Genomic DNA, 17,120 nt, shown 5'->3' with positions numbered 1-17,120 from the left:
TGCCATTATTAAAATGTGTTACTATGTTGTTCGGTGGCTGGATGTTCCCTGGATGCCTGGAACAAACTTAAGATCTCCAAAAAAAAGCTACTACAAACGGACACATGAACCGCTTCATTGAAACGAGACAGCTGGATGGATATGCGGTAATATCAACTGTAGCACACATTTTATCTCTGGTAGGTGAATGAAAATTCAAGCCAACTAATTGTAAGTTTGAGAGGTAAAGCTCTAAAAGTGACTGTCGATCCCATTATAATGAACGAAGCTGCACAAGTAATTAACTTTTTTTACATTTAGTCATTTAGAAGACTCTTTTATCTGGAGGAAAGAGGCAAAAGTATTTTCATCATAAAAAAAAAAAAAATCCTTACCTTGTCTGCTATATTGTACTGCTTCATCAGTTATAACAGGAGCAATCCAATATCCCCAATGTCCCATTAAGGAAATAATTGTGAGCATCTAAACTGTGAAACACTTTCATCGCATCTGGCATAGACGCACTCACTATCAACAACATCATCAACAATGTTTGATGTTCTTTGAGAAAATGTGTTGATTCGGAGTCTTATTTAAAGGGTCCAGTAATGACACCATTGTTTATTTTCAGTTTTTGCAAATATCTCGTCTGGTCTGTTTTAGCTAGACTTTAAAAGGACATGCTAGTCATTTTATCTGGTACCGGAAATGCTTCAGGGCCAGATATGCGCAGTAGCGTTCTAATTCCTTTGTCCTCCTATTGTTTACGTCCCTGAAATGGTCTATAATTGGGTTGCATTTGAATCTGGTTGAGTTGGTTATAGACTGAGCAATCAAGTCATCAAGAAAAGAAAGTCAAGATGGTAAGATTAAAGACAATGTATTTAGGACTAATTTTCTGCCAAGTGAACACCATATTTGGAGTTTATCACCTTTTGCACTGCATGAAACTGGTGTGCTGTGGATGGATGCCCCAAAAAAACCCCACTCTCTAGCTAACATTAGAGTCTCAGGCCATTTCAAAATGTATTACAGTGCCAAGCAATGCCTTCTGGGGCATGAAGCATAAAGCTGCACACATGCTTGTATTCATGATCCAAGCCAGTCATTAAAGCCCTTGTGCTGTTCTTCAAATATCTTAATATTACCTTTTGTTGAAAATAAAGTGTTTCTTTGCATTAAAACAAACAGTGGTTTGCATCCTTGAACTGCAGGAGTTTGTTCACATAAACCTTTACTCGCTCATGTTATTCCAAAACGACATATCTTTATTTCTTCTCAAACGAAATGACAGCCTTAATCAACATTCACTCTCATTGCATTTGTTCCACACAATGAAAGTCAATGGTAATTTATTAGTCATTCTGCCTAACATCATCTTATACCATGGAACCAAGTCAGTCAAGATTTGGAACAACATGATGGTACGTAAACGATAATAGAATTTTCACTTTGGGGTGAACTATCCGTTTAATATTTGAATCAACCAATGATAGCTCTAGACCTAACCTTAGTCCCACCCCTCAAGACAGAGGGCAATACATGGAATAGGAATAATCTTCCAGGAACAACAAAGAATGTTGATTTTAGGAACATGTCTTGTGTAAATCATGCATGTTTCATGTTTGCTTGGTAATTATCTATGACTAATGGTAATTAATGGTATTTTCTAAAAGGAACTTCAACAGATTAAAAGGTATGTTTCCCTGATAGCACACATACATCACCTAGACATCAATTTGATGTGTGCGTTTACATCTAGAAGATATATTTTTTTAGGTTGTTTGCTCCTCTGCAATACTGTACATCTATAAGATGTTTCTTCTGTGATGTCAATCAGACATTCAGCAGATGTCTTTGAGACATTTTTGATTTAGAACGTTTGTAAATCTGATCTTCGCAAGATGTTCAGGAGATGTTTATTAAAATGTGACGCTTTCCAGATTAAAAGATGTGTGCTATCTGGGTTATATGCACTGTAAAAGAGGCTTACATTTTGACACATTACATTTTTTTACATTTCAAAAGATAAAGGGTGTCTCTTCATCTCATTCCCAAAGAATAATTTCCCCCCTGAGAAGTTCTCTAAGGGCATATGACTCTCCCCTTTGATAGCATTACAGTGATCACAGTTACTGTACTTCTACACAAAAGCTTGAATGAGATTGGTCTTCATCACTGATGCAGTCAATTCGAACAGACTTCAGATAAAATGAAAGCAGAAGAGAGGAGCCCTTGCTGGTTGTAAAGGTCCAATTAAGAGAATATGCCTTTAGAAAAAACGAGTGAGTGAGAGTAAGAGAGTTTCTTCATCTTTAATTCATTAATGTGAGGCATGTGGCAGCTTCAGAGCATGTGCCTTTTCAAGCTCTCGCCAACTGTAGATCCCTTTGCTGTCTGCCTTTCTAGAGGTAACTCTAGGAAGGAAAAGATGGACTTAAGAGTATCTGTTTACCCTCTGTGGCTCTTCATGCTATGCGGACTCATTATGCTACAAAAAACATGTCTATAAAGGCACCATTACTTGTTGACACATGGTTGGTGGAAATCACAAGGCCAATAAAGTGCATAGTAACATTTATGGGCCTGATGTTGACCTTATTAACTTGTTAAACATGACTGACACAACAGGGAGGCTTGAACGTTTCTCGATGTATTGGCAAGGAGCTAGGACTGTGTATTGAAGCATTTGACTAATTTTATTGCAAAATCCTTGTGGCTAAAAGTGGTGTTTGGTAACCCAGCTAACAAATACGTTCTTGGGGGGCCTGGGTAGCTCAGTGGTAAAGACGCTTGCTACCAAACCTGGAGTACGCTAGTTTGAATCCCAGGGTGTGCTGAGTGACTCCAGCCAGGTCTCCTAAGCAACCAAATTGGCCCGGTTGCTAAACCTCCTTGTGGTCGCTATAATATGATTAGTTCTTGGTGGAGCACGTGGTGAGTTGAGCATTGATGCCGCGGTGGATGGCGTGAAGCCTCCACAATTATGTATTTGGCAGATGCTTTTATCCAAAGCGACTTACAGTGCACTTATTACAAGGACAATCCCCCTGGAGCAACCTGGAGTTAAGTGCCTTGCTCAAGGACACAATGGTGGTGACTGTGGGGCTCGAACCAGCGACCTTCTGATTAACAGTTATGTGCTTTAGCCCACTACGCCACCACCACTCCAATCGTGCTATGTCTCCGTGGCAACACGCTCAACAAGCTGCGTGATAAGTTGCATGGGTTGACGGTCTCAGATGCGGAGGCAGCTGGGATTTGTCCTCCGCCACCTGGATTGAGGCGAGTCACTACGTGACCACGAGGACTAAATAGCGCATTGGGAATTGGCCATTCCAAATTGGGAAGGAAAAAGAAAAAAAAAAAATCTTAATGTTTTCCAAATGTTACATTGATGCCAGACATTGACCTTATCTTAACTTATTAAAGGAATTTTCCGGGTTCAATACAAGTTAAGCTAAATTGACAGCATTTGTGGCATAATGTTGGTTTGTTTCCTAATTTCAAACATAATTGAAACAGAACATACATATTACACAGGAGAAAAGGCTCCTCATTACCATGGTTGGGTCAATTTAGCTAGTTTTAAATGATAGTAATAATAATAATAAAACATTATGTTATTTATGAAAAAATAAATACTAGCTGAAACACATCTTGAAACTTTAACTACAACTGCACTGTTGATATAAAATGGTCTAATTGATTCTACCTTTAGATTATTTCATATGAAACTATAACATTTTGTCAATATAACAGTTACTTTTACTTTTGTGAAACAAATTTGTAAAGGTGATGTATAATGGGGGAAAAAAAAATAGTGCTGGCACTTAGCACAGTGTTGCTCTTTTCCTCCTCAGTGCTGTTTGGCATGTCAGTGCTGCCTACTGTTTTAGAGGTTTGACTTCCTCCGTAACGCTTCAAACTAGAAAAGTCTCACTAGAATTGAAATTGGTCACATCAGTTTTGAGGTCTGTGCGCCGCAATATTGATGGAAGCCCGGATGTTGCACGCACACACCAGAGAGAAGAGTAGATCATAATCGTGAGCTGGTTCCGTTACACTTGTGCGAAAGTGCAAATGAGAAGCCTTTAGCTGATAGCGAGATTATCATTAAATCTACCTCGGCAGTCCTAAATAGGCTATCACTTGGGCGGCGCCAAAATATCTTCAATGGGAGAACGTCATTGTTCTTTCCCTGCTGTCCGCTGACCCAGTCTGAATAGACCTGCAACCCACCAGTTGAGAAACACAGCTTTAACACACACACACACTCGCTTCTCAGACATTTTCTCCAATGCGTGTGTGTGGGGCGCAGGTTGATGAGTCTGACAGGCACTCAAGGAGGAAAGGAGATGCGCACATGCAGGTGAGATTCTCCGTCCGGTTGAATTTTGTCTTCTCAGTACTGTAGATGTAATGTACATGGTATGAAAACCGTCAATTTTCATACCATGGTATACTGTGAAACCGGTATACCACTGCAACCCTAGTTTGAGCTAAATTTAATCACATTAATTTAGCGCACCACACCGGAGTTCCCAAAACGCCAGACAATCGTACAATTTTACATGACAACACGAGTATGTATGTGTGTTATGCAACTTGATGTATTTATTTTGTCCAGAGTCATACCTGTTAAAACAGGATAGAAAGAAGAGACGGGAGAAAGAGGTCTGTGCTGCATTGTAATCTCCAGTAGTTATGAGGAGCGCCGGCGCAGTATCCCTATTTCCACCCGCAATCTCCCAAACTCCTCTTTCGAAGCCACAGTCTACCTTCAAAATACGAGTCCCATTCTCATTCAATGGAAAACTGCGGTTTCAATTCAGTCAGTTGTCCACAAGAAATAACGCAGCAATAAAGATTAACATTTTCTGTTGTGATATTCCTATATATATTGAACATAACAAACATTACCCAAATGTGTACATACTTTTGGTGCGTCACACCCACGTACATCTCAAAGATATCTGTTTTAGATATTCTCATCTGGAAAGCATCACAATCTAAGATCTGCTAAACATCTTAAGGTAATATTTAAAAACCTTCATCATAAACATCTCAAAGTCATCTGCTGAATGTCTTATTGACATCCGAGACATAACTTATGACGTCTTAAAGATGTACTGCAGATGATCAAACCATGTCAAAAATACATCTTCCAGATGTAAACATGCACATCAAATAGACATCAGGGTGATGTATGTGAGGGGTAGCTTTTAAGGAAGTACAAACTATCTTGTACTAGGAACACATGATAACACATGTACATCACCCAGATGTCTGTTTGATGTTTGTTTACATCTGGAAGACATATTTTTAATGTTGTTTTCATTCTGCAGATGTCTTTTGAGACGTTTATGATTTTAAATGTTTGTAAATCTTTTTAAGATCTTTAGCAGATATAGATTGGAATGTGAAGCTTCCCAGATGAAAAGATCTCGAAGATTAACGTGTGCTATCTGTGTTTCCTCATTACATTGTGAGAACACCTATCGAATGCTAATCATTTTAATGATTTTTCCCAACCATTTCTTAGATGGCACATGTACATCTAAGATGTCTGTCTAAGAGTGTTTTATTTGGATTGCATCTCATTCTAATTAACATCTGATAAACATCTTAAAAAGAACAGATTTTCATACATTCTAAATAATAAACATCTCAAAGACATCAGCTGAATGTCTTATTGACATATCAGAGCAAAAGTCATTGCAGATGAGCAAAAAAAATCAAATAAATTAATGAAAAAACAGACATCTGTACGTGTGCTATCAGGGTACAAAATGTTACCCAAAGTTGTTGGACTGTTGTGGTTGCTAAGGTGTTCTGGCTGATTGCTAGGTTGTGGCTTAAGTATTCTTGCTGGATGCTAGAGTATTGCTGGGTGTTTGCTAAGGCTTTGCTAGGTATTTTTGTGATAGATAAATACTGCTCTGATTGCATATTAATGAATTATATCATCCGAGTTGTGAATTTAAAAAATAATTTCATTCATTGTAGTTAGCTGCATTTTGTTGGTAGGCTTAAAGTGTAGCTAACTACTTTTGAAAGGGTAGCTTGCCTACTTGAATGATGTTTAAATAAGTAACTGGAATCTTATCCAGCTACAGTTTCAAAGTAGTTTCCCCAAAGAGAGTCTGCGGCCCAAGCAGACATAAAAGATCAAAATCCACTTTATACTCCAGACTCTGTGAATGAAAATATAGTTGGGTGTATTAATTGTTTGATTTAAAAAAAAGTATTGATTATATAGATGGCAAAGAAATTAAAAAAATATATACAGAATCAATGTTTACTTTTCTCTCCAAGGCCCCTCCCCGAGAGCCCTCCAAAAACACATAGCTACCCTATTTCCCATCAAATGAATCCCAACTCTCCAGCCTTCTACATGACGCTTCCTCGAAAGCTGCTACTCTCCACATCTCCGTGCTCCATTCTTGAAATGAGGGTGCTCCAGCCAACTTCCATCCCCTTAAATGATTTGTCTGCCGATCATGACACTGGTTAGATCCAAAGTTTTTATGTTTATCTCTTATATTGATGGCTGGCTCATCTCTTAAAATACAGAGTCTGGGGCAAAATGAAATTTGAGTTCCCAATACATAACACAAACTCTTGAGCCTTAAAATTCTTGGATCTTAACACACCACCAAAAAACATGGGTTGTGTCTCCATCTTCTGATTGGTATCGCCAGTAGGTGGGTGTGTCTTTCAGACCAAGCCTATACAATTTAGGAGCCTAATAGAATCAATGTAAAATCTTTCTCCCATAATCTTTTGAAGAGAAGTTCAAGCTCCATCCTCCAGACTCTGATGCCTCATGACCTTTCCCAAAAGCAGTAATTACACTCCCAGAGTATCTGCCACTTTAGGGGGGGTGTATGCTACTCTCAAAAATAGTACAGAGAATGTGGCGCAGCTGTAAATACCTAAAGAACTGAGATCTGGGAATCCCAAAATGTTGAACCGTTTTCAGAAGATCAACACTCCACTCTCATATATCACCGAGTGCAGGAACCCCCTCACAATCCACTGTCCAGCAGAAAGGTGACCAATTAATACTTAATTTGGGGTTCAGTCATATGCTCGAGGTGACATTTAAATAAATGTCCAATTAAACACTCTGGACACTTTTTGTCCATACCGATAGCAAATGCAAGATAACAAGGTGTAACTTAACTTCTCCATTTAGTTTGATAGAAAGTCCTTGCAATAGCAAAATAGGGGCAAGAACTTCCTGTTCAATACAAAACCAGGGAGTGGCTCTCTCAGGTGGAAGTGACCAATGAGCCAAATGTCTTTGAATGAATGCATGATAATAAAATAACATTTTGGGTAAGCCTAGCCCACCTTTGTCTATAAGCCTGTGCAACTTGTGATCTGTGACGTTTATCATTCCAAATGAAGGACTTCACAATGCTATCAAATTGCTTAAAATAAGAGAAGGGAATACCTACAGGGAGAGACAGTAGCAGGTAGTTGAATTTTGGAATACAATTCATTTTAATCACATTAACCTTCCAATCATATATCAATGTTATGAAGCCCACCTGTCCACATTGCATTAGAAGGTCAAAATTTACTAACAGGGAATCAAATGCCCAAATACTTAATGCCCTGTTTGGGCCACTGGAAGGCTCCTGGCTGAAAAACCATTACTGGGCAGTACGCTGTCAGCGCCAAAGCTTTGGATTTAGACCAATTAACTCTGTATCCTGAAACATAGAAAAGGAATTAATAATTCTATGGAGGCAAGGCATAGATCTAGTAGGGTCGGGATGAATAATAAAATGTAATCTGCGTAAAGCAAAATTTATGCACCACACCTCCCGCCATCACCCCTGGAAAATCATCATCCTCTCTTATTGCGTGTGATGAGGCAGGCAAAGAATATGGATCTAAGTGCAAGATTTATTAAAATAAACAAGAAAATACAGAGTAAAGAAAAACACGGGGAACCTAGCACAGAGCATAACAAAACATGCAAGTACTGACAAACTATATAGGTGAAGCAAATATACAAGGGAACAAACAAGGGAATAAGGAACACCTGGGGAAACAATCAGGCAATGAGAAACAATCAGGGGGAAACCAATCATAAAATGAAACTACAAGGAACTACAAAAACCTAACAGGAAACAGGAACTAAACAAGAACTTCAACATAAAAGCACAAAAACAAAAGACAACAGGGAATGTGACATTGCGGCTGCTAATGGTTCGAAGACATAACAATAATGGGAAAAGAGTGCAACCCTGCTGGGTGCCCCTACCCAAAGTAAAATAATCTGAAATGAATCCATTTGTTTGTACCACCGCTAAGGGGTGTGTATAAAGTAACATAATCCATCCAAAAAAAATTATCCCTGAACCAGTATAGTTCCAAAATCTTAAAGATAATCCCATTCTACCATATCAGATGCCTTTTCATCATCAAGTGAGATGGCAGCAACCGAGGTCTGATCATTCGCCACCAACCACATGATATTGATGACATGCCTAATGTTATCAGAAGAGCTAAGGCCCTGAATAAACCCCACCTGATCAATATGTATAAGAGATGCCATAACTTAATCGGTTAGCCAAAATTGTACTATTTTAACATCTAGCTAGATCAGGGATATTGGATGGTAATCCCGTTTTAAGAATCGGCTTGTCATGGTTGGCAGAAGCTTTCCATTCACACATTCTGTGTTTTAAGTAAAAAAGATAACACCTCGCTCCCTCTTTTTTTTTATTTATCCTGCTGTGTTCATATCTCAGGGGAGGGTTGGTCCTGTGATATGACCTGTTTTAAGAACAGGACATCAGCTAGGAAATATTATCTTTTTTAATTAAACAGGATGTGTGACTTGAAAAACAGAACGTCAATATACAGCTGCTCTTATACTGCAGATTCTAGCTCAGTTAATCATACATAAAACGTAACAATGTTTTAATGCACCTGACTATTATAATTTCTTTCACAACTCTAAAATGGCCACTCTAAAGTCCAAATAAATAATGATCTAATAAAACCGGATTGATTTTAGTGTTCCTTTCTGTATAAATGGAAGCTTTCAAATAATGTTTAAAGTATCATCTATCAGGCTATATATTACTGTAACTGCTAAAATTATCAGCACACCTATGAGAATACACCATGGAGGTGTTGATTGAGCTGCCACTCAAGACAATCTTGCTGCATGAGAAATGTAAATGACACATGGGTAACTGACATACAAAATAAAGTTTTTAACCAGTTTTGGTCACTTTATTGCCTTTTACTAGTTCATTTTAAACAGTCCTGCAGTGTGACGACATGAGAGTACAAATAGTCCATGTTAATCAAGTAATACGAGGTCATAAAACTGCATGTACAAGTCTGAAATGTGATGTCAACCACCCACATGTAAATAAAACTTTAATACAAAAATGCACAAACTAAACTGACACAGCTGATGTTCCTTACTAATTTATATGCTTACTCTATTAATTCCATGGTTATGAAGTGATGATAACGTGATGATGGAAGGTAATTAAGCATGTGAACCAATAAGTGCAGCCGAGTTTCCCCACATCTAGTTACTTTAATCCTTGTGGTTTTGAGGAGATGTAAAGGCAATTGCTAATTCCATAAACCTAAATTCAGGGTCATTGCCATAAGCAGGTAGTTCAACGTGCTTTTAACTGGAACACAATTGGATTTACAGTACACCACTACCTAGTGATTTAATAAAGCACCCTTATACAGCCATTGACTGGTTTAAAATGGATTGAGGCTATATATGCACAATTTACACAGCAATAGCCAAAATGAGATGGATTTAAAAGGGGCCATATATGTGCACCCCAGGGAGGTGCATCGGGAACAACAAGTGGAGAGAAAGTATCCCACCCACCGTATGCTACTGCCAAAGGCTTCTTGTTTTTGAATGTGTGGCCATTGATGGGCTTTCTGTTAGTGCCAAACAGGAAAAACAAATTGTATATCTCAAACGCAAAGCAATTCCAACAGGGGAGTTTTGAAAGACTGCGTGAAACAGGATTTTTTTGTGTCTGTTCCCAAAGGGGCCCAATACATCAGCATGCCAAACACTCTTTATTCCTACTCAGAATGAAAACAACAAACAAATGGGGACTTTCAGAGACTTTGAATCAGATAAACAAGTTACAAAATTAAAAACCTTCCATTGCAAAAATAGTGAATTCGATTTTTTTAACTTAAATTTACTATGATATCTCAAACACTTTATTTAGGAAGGACCTAGTTCAATTGGGTAAACCCAACAAAATTAGACATGCCAATGTAACTCAAATAAGTATTTTATTTCTTTATGTACTAACAACTAGTGAAAGTGAATGTTAGCATGCTAAATGCATGCTAACTGGAAGCACTAAAATTTAGTAATCGTTTAACGAAGCGAGCAAGCAATTTCATTTGCGACATCATCATTATCTCATGCTCCAATATTCACCATAATGGCATTTCGGATGCAGCACTGATTTGTTTTTTTTTGGTCACACCTAAAAAAAAAATCTATTGCCCTCTTGTAGTGTGAGGTTTGTAACCACCAGAGGAACACAAGAGTGCACGTAACGTATGTACAACGGACCCACACGTTGGACAGGTGTTGGCCAAAAGCTTTGCGTACTTGTGTGAAGTATGTTTCGGCCATAGTTTGTTTCAGTTACATTTAAAGTCATGTGCCATCAAAATGTATGAGTTGGCTAACTCTATATTAAAATTTAAGATCAATTAACTTGCATGTGTAGTAGAAAATCAAAGTCAGAAATTTCTATTAAAAAACTTGGGTTTATTGACCTCAAACAATTTATGTAAATGATTGCCTCCATTTTTCTTTTTTTTTCTTTTTTGTGGTATCTGCTAACTTATTAGGATTTACAGTGAGGGTAAATACTGCTGGAGTTCTTTCTAATAGCTCTCATTGATTTGGGTGTTTTTTTCCTTATAGATGAGAGACTGTGTAGCCCTTTAACATTCAAGCCCCAAATTAACCTTTCTCACAAGATGCTTTATGAGCTCCTTAGATGGCAATGTTTTGCAATGCTCTATTAATGCTTAGTATAAACTGTACACACTGTCACACAACACAACAACTCCCTGGAAGCTGGTATTCTATGAGGAAGCTCATTAAGTTAGGCGAGGAAAAACTAATGGAAATAACTAATCTCTCTTATGGTTGCGACTGTATGGGGTTTGTTCTACAAACTGCAACTGCTCCTTTTAGATCTATTCTCACTTTGCTCCCTAAGGATCTAGCTCCTCTATCTTGAGAGATCTGTGAGGATGTGCTGTGTAGGAGGAATTTTTGTCCTATTAAGCTTACTAAAGACCTGATGCTCTGGGTTCAATCAAAATAGGAGTGTGAAACCAACACACTCAAACATGCATACAGGAGTGCAAAATCACTTGGATTTTCCCTCTATAGGCTTCAGAGTTCACTTCTAGAGAATTGTACAGTGATAACTTAATTTGATTATTTTTTCATTTTGAAGTCCGCTACTAATCTGCATCAAGATCTACTTTAGATGCAAGCTGCAGCAGCATGCAGGCCTTGTCATAGTTGTGTTTACTGAATAAAATCGGTGGACAACTACAGTATGAATAATACAACTTTTGCTATGATAAACTCTATCCAGGCTCAACTAACTCCATTTTCAGCCCACCAGTGTCTATTTGTCTCCAATCGAGTATAACATTTCCAAAAGTAAAAATCCAATTCATTTTCTCCATAGAGTAATTCTTTCAACAAAGATGTACCATGAGCTCCTGGTTTAATACTTACATTTATGCTGAAGAACTACGCTACCTGTGAAACATGAAGAGTTCCAATCAAAGATGTTGCCGTTGCCATGGAAAGGTAAATAGAGTGCAACAGTAACTGCCCACTTTTTCTTAGTTCTGTATTTCCCCCATTCATTTCTTAAATGGACTTTAATAAAATCCTTCATTAAAGAGTAGTGAGCTAAAAACCAAATCAACCAGCTCTGAGGTGAATCACAACATTACAAACTTTGCCTCCAACAAAGACAAAGGTACAAGGCTGTATACTTTCTGTCTTTCATGAGGGCACAAACTACAATCCCATGAAGAATTGTGAATGATGTCATTGAATAAAAACCTATGGGAATATATAAAACGTATCGGTTACCTAACAAAACCTCAGTTCTCTCTAGATGAGGGAACGAGTATTGCGTAAGCTAGCTTACGCTACGGGAAAGATTCATCTTTTCTGAGATATTGAAGCCAAAAAATTATCCTTAATTTTTGTATCCATTGTCAACGCAGTGCGGCAGCTGCGGACCTTGAGCGGGCTAGCTAGCGAGCTCATAGGTTGCTCTGCGGCAACTGCTGCAGCCTATAGACGAGCTTGGGCGAACTCGCATCCAATGAGAGGCGTCCTCGCGCTCACTGCATCAAAGCCCGCCAAAATGGCCGTGACTTGAGTGCATATAAGCGTAGTTGGTAGGCTGGAACCCTGGTTTTCATTGACTGAAGCGAAAAGTCGCTCGTGGCGCGAGCACGGCCGGCTACGCAATACTCGTTCCCTCATCTAGAGAGAACCGAGGTTACATTAGGTAACCGATACGTTCTCTTACGAGAGGTTACGAATACAGGTCTGAGTCACCTTGATGGATGGCGGCCTGTGGCCCAAGCCCGGCGAGACGCGCGGGTGTTTAGCCAATGCTGAAGCGGGCGCATGTGCAGTAAACCCAGCTGAAGTACTGCTGCGGCTGAGGCCATGTAACCTAGCACTCTCTGGAATTTCTTCAGAGGCGTGAGGCTGTTCATCTGAAAAGATGCGGCTAGTCGCTGAACACTGTGTAGATAAGCGAGCCGTCATTGCCACGGAGTCTAGTTCTATTCCAAGGAATGAAATTGTCTGACTGGGCTGTAGTGAGCTCTTGGTCCAATTGACTGCAAGACCCAAACTGTTCAGATGGCTGAGGAGAACTGCTCTGTGAGACAGAAGCTCCATATGTGACTGTGCCATAATCAGCCAGTCGTCCAAATAGTTCAAAATTCGCAAACCCTGTCTCCGCAGGGGTGCGAGCGCCGCATCCATGCACTTCGTGAAAGTACGGGGTGCTAAGGACAGGCCGAACGGAAGGACGGTGTATTGATAAACCTGGCCGTCGAAGGCTGAATCTCAAGAATGGCCTGTGATGGAGATTTATCTGAATCTGAAAGTATGCATCTTTCAGATCGAGAGAAATAAACCAGTCCCCTGGCGCACATGCGCGAGGAGTTTCCTGATTGTAAGCATTTTGAACGGTCTTTTGCAAGCACCTTGTTCAAAACCCTGAGATCTAATATGGGTCTGAGGCCGCCGTCTTTCTTGGGAACAAGAAGATAACGGCTGTAAAGCCCCGACTCGCTCAGAGAGGGTGGCACTTTCTCTATGGCCCTTTTGCACAGAAGGCTTGCTATTTCTGAACGAAGCATGCACGCTGCTTCCGTTTCACATTGGTTTCGAGCCAGCTCTGAAGCGAGGAGGGCGGCGATCGAACTGTAGCAAATAGCCCTGTTGTATTGTGCTTAACACCCACTTGGATATCCCTGGAATAGCTTCCCACGCTTTGAAGCGTAACGCTAGAGGGTGAATGGCCAATTCGCTCTGACTGCCGCACACAGAGTGCTGAACAAAATGTGTGAGCGCGTTTAGTGTGTTTATGCATGATTGCTCGCAGACAGCATGAACAGGCTGTTCTGTGAGTGACTTCCCGATTGGAATGAATGGGGAAAGAGTCACATCTGTTACGTGATGCGCAAGCATAGTCATGGGCACGGGACTTACACACAGAGGAATGTTTGCTGGCCGTGTAACAGAGCGGGCAGAGAATGGGCACGCGCACGCATTTGTGGGCGCCGTCATTGACTCTGACGCTCCAGCGGTTCGTAACCGCTTTATGAGAGCGTGCTCTGATAGGGGCACGGAATGTGTTATGCTTGTGTGTAGGGGTGAACACTGGGTTGTGGGCACATTTTGTACACAAGACATGTTTGCTCTTTACAAGATTTATTTGGGCCGCCGTGAAAACGGTGTTTGAGTGCAGGCAAGCGGGCAGTGTCACCGGCTTGTTGGCTGCTAAATTCACCACTGCAGTAGCCTGAGAGAAGGGGACTGACAGGGGGCGAAGCTTTGATGGTGGTCCGGGCCGCGGCGGGACTGAGCCGTCGTTTGTTCAACACAGTTAGGAAGACTTCGGCTGCTCGGGTTTCAGCGTTACCTTAGGACGAGGCCCGCGGGGGGGCGGCGGTCTGCAGCGGCTGTCTGAGCGCGATCGAGGGTGGCCGCCCTGTCGACGCTGAGAAGTCTGAGTTTGTTGAACTGGGCGCTGTGAAGAGGCTCGTGCAGGAGGCTGATCACGTGAGCGGCCTGCAGAGGAGCTTAGCGACGCCGGCAGGAAGAGGTTCATGGCTTGGGTGGCTTTCTGGACTTCTGAGAAGCGGTCAACAATGCCACTCACCGCGGAGCTGAAGAGACCGGTCGGAGAGAGCGGTGCGTTGAGGAACGTGGAGCGCTCTGCTTCTACCATGTCGGCTAGTGTTAGCCACAAGTGTCTCTCGGTCACAGTCAGCGAGGCCATGCACTTCCCTAGAGCTTAGGCTGCAGCTTTGGTAGCGCGAAGGGCGAGGTCTGTCGCGCTTCGTAGATCAGTAACAGCCTCTGTGTGCCTGCCTTTCTCATCCCACTCCCGAAGAAGGTCTGCTTGTAGGATCTGTAAAACGGCCATTGAGTGCAGAGCAGATGCGGCTTGGCCGGCGGCGGAATAGGCGCAGCCAACATAGGCGGAAGTCGTTCTGCAGGCCTTAGACGGGAGCACAGGCTTGGAACGCCATCTCGCGGAGGGCGGACAAAGGTGTGCTGCTACCGAGTCCTCGACCGGAGGGATGGAGGAGTAGCCACTCTCAGTGGCGCCGTCCACCGACGCGAGAGAGGTGGAGACGTGGGAACGGGACCTGGCTGAAAAAGGAGCGTTCCATGACTTTGCAAGCTCCGTGTGTAATTCCGGCAGGAAGGGAGCGGCCCGGGCCGCGGGTGTAGAGTGGCGATAGCTTTGAAGAAAGCAGCCGTCGAGTCTGTTGGGTGCCTGCTCAGGGGGCGGTGACCACTCGAGCCCGAGGCGGTCGACGGCCTGTGTGAGGAGGCGTGTTAACTCCCCTTCGACTCCGGCGCGGGTCCTGCTGGTTTCCTGGGCCGAGGAGGAGGCTTGGGAGCCTGACCACTCCTCGCTGTTCGAAGCCATGATGGAACAGCAGCCCTTATCCTCCTCCTCGTCATCCGAGATGGCAGCAGTGCGGCCGCTCGGCGGCAACTGCTCGTCCCGGGGGGGCCGGGAGGGTGAAAGCGATGCTCGAGGGAGAGGCTCCGGCGAGGCAGTCGCTTCAACCACAGTTTCCGGCAGCCTTTGTGAGCGGCGCTTCTTCCTGCGCGGCTGAAGGTAAGGCGGCGCAGCATTTTCTGCTTTGAGCGCTTCGAGTCGAGCCCGCAGGGTCGACATCGGTAGCTCCTCACAGAAATCGCATCGCCCTCAGTGAGGGCGAGCTCTGCGTGCCCCAGTCCCAGGCAGAGAGCACAGATGATGTGGCGGTCTCCTGTGCTGAGAAGGGCGCGACATGAGGCGCAAGTGGAGCGAGGCATCTTGAAAAGACGCTCAGTACTCTTTTGTGAATAGTTCGTGAGAACTAGCTTGCTGAATAAAAGGATACGTCATCGGATGGCGTAGCTCGCAGGATGGCTGAAGGTGGCTGAGATGGCCGGCTTCTTCTAGCGCTGTCCACGCTTGCTTGATGCCCCTCGAACGGCGACGCGGCTTCCAGGTCAGCGATGCGAAGAGCTTCGCTGAAGAGATGAAAATCAGGGTTCCGGCCTACGAACTACGCTTATATGCACTCAAGTCACGCCCATTTTGGCGGGCTTTGATGCAGTGAGCGCGCGGACGCCTCTCATTGGATGCGAGTTCGCCCAAGCTCGTCTATAGGCTGCTAGCTAGCCCGCTCAAGTTCTGCAGCTGCCGCACTGCGTTGACAATGGATACAAAAATTAAGGATAATTTTTTGGCTTCAATATCTCAGAAAAGATGAAACTTTCCTGTAGCGTAAGCTAGCTTACGCAATACGAGAGAACCTCTCGTAAGAGAACTATTGATTTTAGGTTAAGTAGAGAAACAAATTTTTTTGAATTTATTGCAATTATCCTGATGTGCAAGTATATAAGTAGTTTAATGGTGAAGGGAGACAAACTCAATTACGTCATTCACAGTGTGTCATGGGAGCGTGCGGTATCTTCGAGGCGTGTTTCAGCGGTTGTCTAATTGGTGGATCTTTCTCTACTGTACCATGAGTAATGTAGTTGCTTACCATGAATTCCACTATCAAACACTATTTTGAGACAAAGAAGTTGAACGCAGAAGGATGGCTTCAACGGAAGCATATGTAACGGTTACCCTGTCTTGTCTCACTGTTGCCCTTTGTTTGTGATTTTGTCACTTTTGGTATTCCTTAGTTTTCACTTTTGTCACGCTTGTACCTCCATAGTCTTGTGTTCACTGTTCATTGTTTGCACCTGCCCTTGTTAATTTGCCTTTGGTTTCTGTTAATCACCTTGTTATCTTGTTTGAGTTCTGTTCTTTCATTGGCCCCTTTTCCCATGTTTGTGTATTTATACCCCGTGTCTTTGTTCAGTCTTCGTCGATCGTTGTTTGATGTTGTCCTGGCGTGTGCGTCTCTCCCTAGTGCCCTGTTCGTGCCCACCTTGGTCAGCTTATTCAGTTTATGTTTCTTTTCCCCATCGTGGGTTGTTCATTTGGTGTTTTGTTGTTCAATGAAATTCAAAACTGCGTTTGGATCCGAATCTCCTCGTCTGCCTCATTAATCATTCATGACAGAACGATCGACCAACATCATGGATCCAGCAGCTCTTTGGGCCAGCAACCGGTTGCTCAACTTAAAACAAGAAGACCGCCCAATAGTAGACCACGTCCTCAACTTCCTCCCCCTGGCGAACCTAACCAACTTCCCAGACGAAATGCTGATGGTTTTCTTCAGGGACAACTTGAACCCCTCGCTGAGGGAGTGGGCGCCACTGCCAACGCCCGGCTGGAGTCTTCTGGACTACCCTACTA

Source organism: Xyrauchen texanus, chromosome 50 (assembly GCF_025860055.1).
Source record: "Xyrauchen texanus isolate HMW12.3.18 chromosome 50, RBS_HiC_50CHRs, whole genome shotgun sequence".
NCBI classification, from domain to species: domain Eukaryota; kingdom Metazoa; phylum Chordata; class Actinopteri; order Cypriniformes; family Catostomidae; genus Xyrauchen; species Xyrauchen texanus.
Note: the sequence above shows the minus strand (reverse complement) of the source record.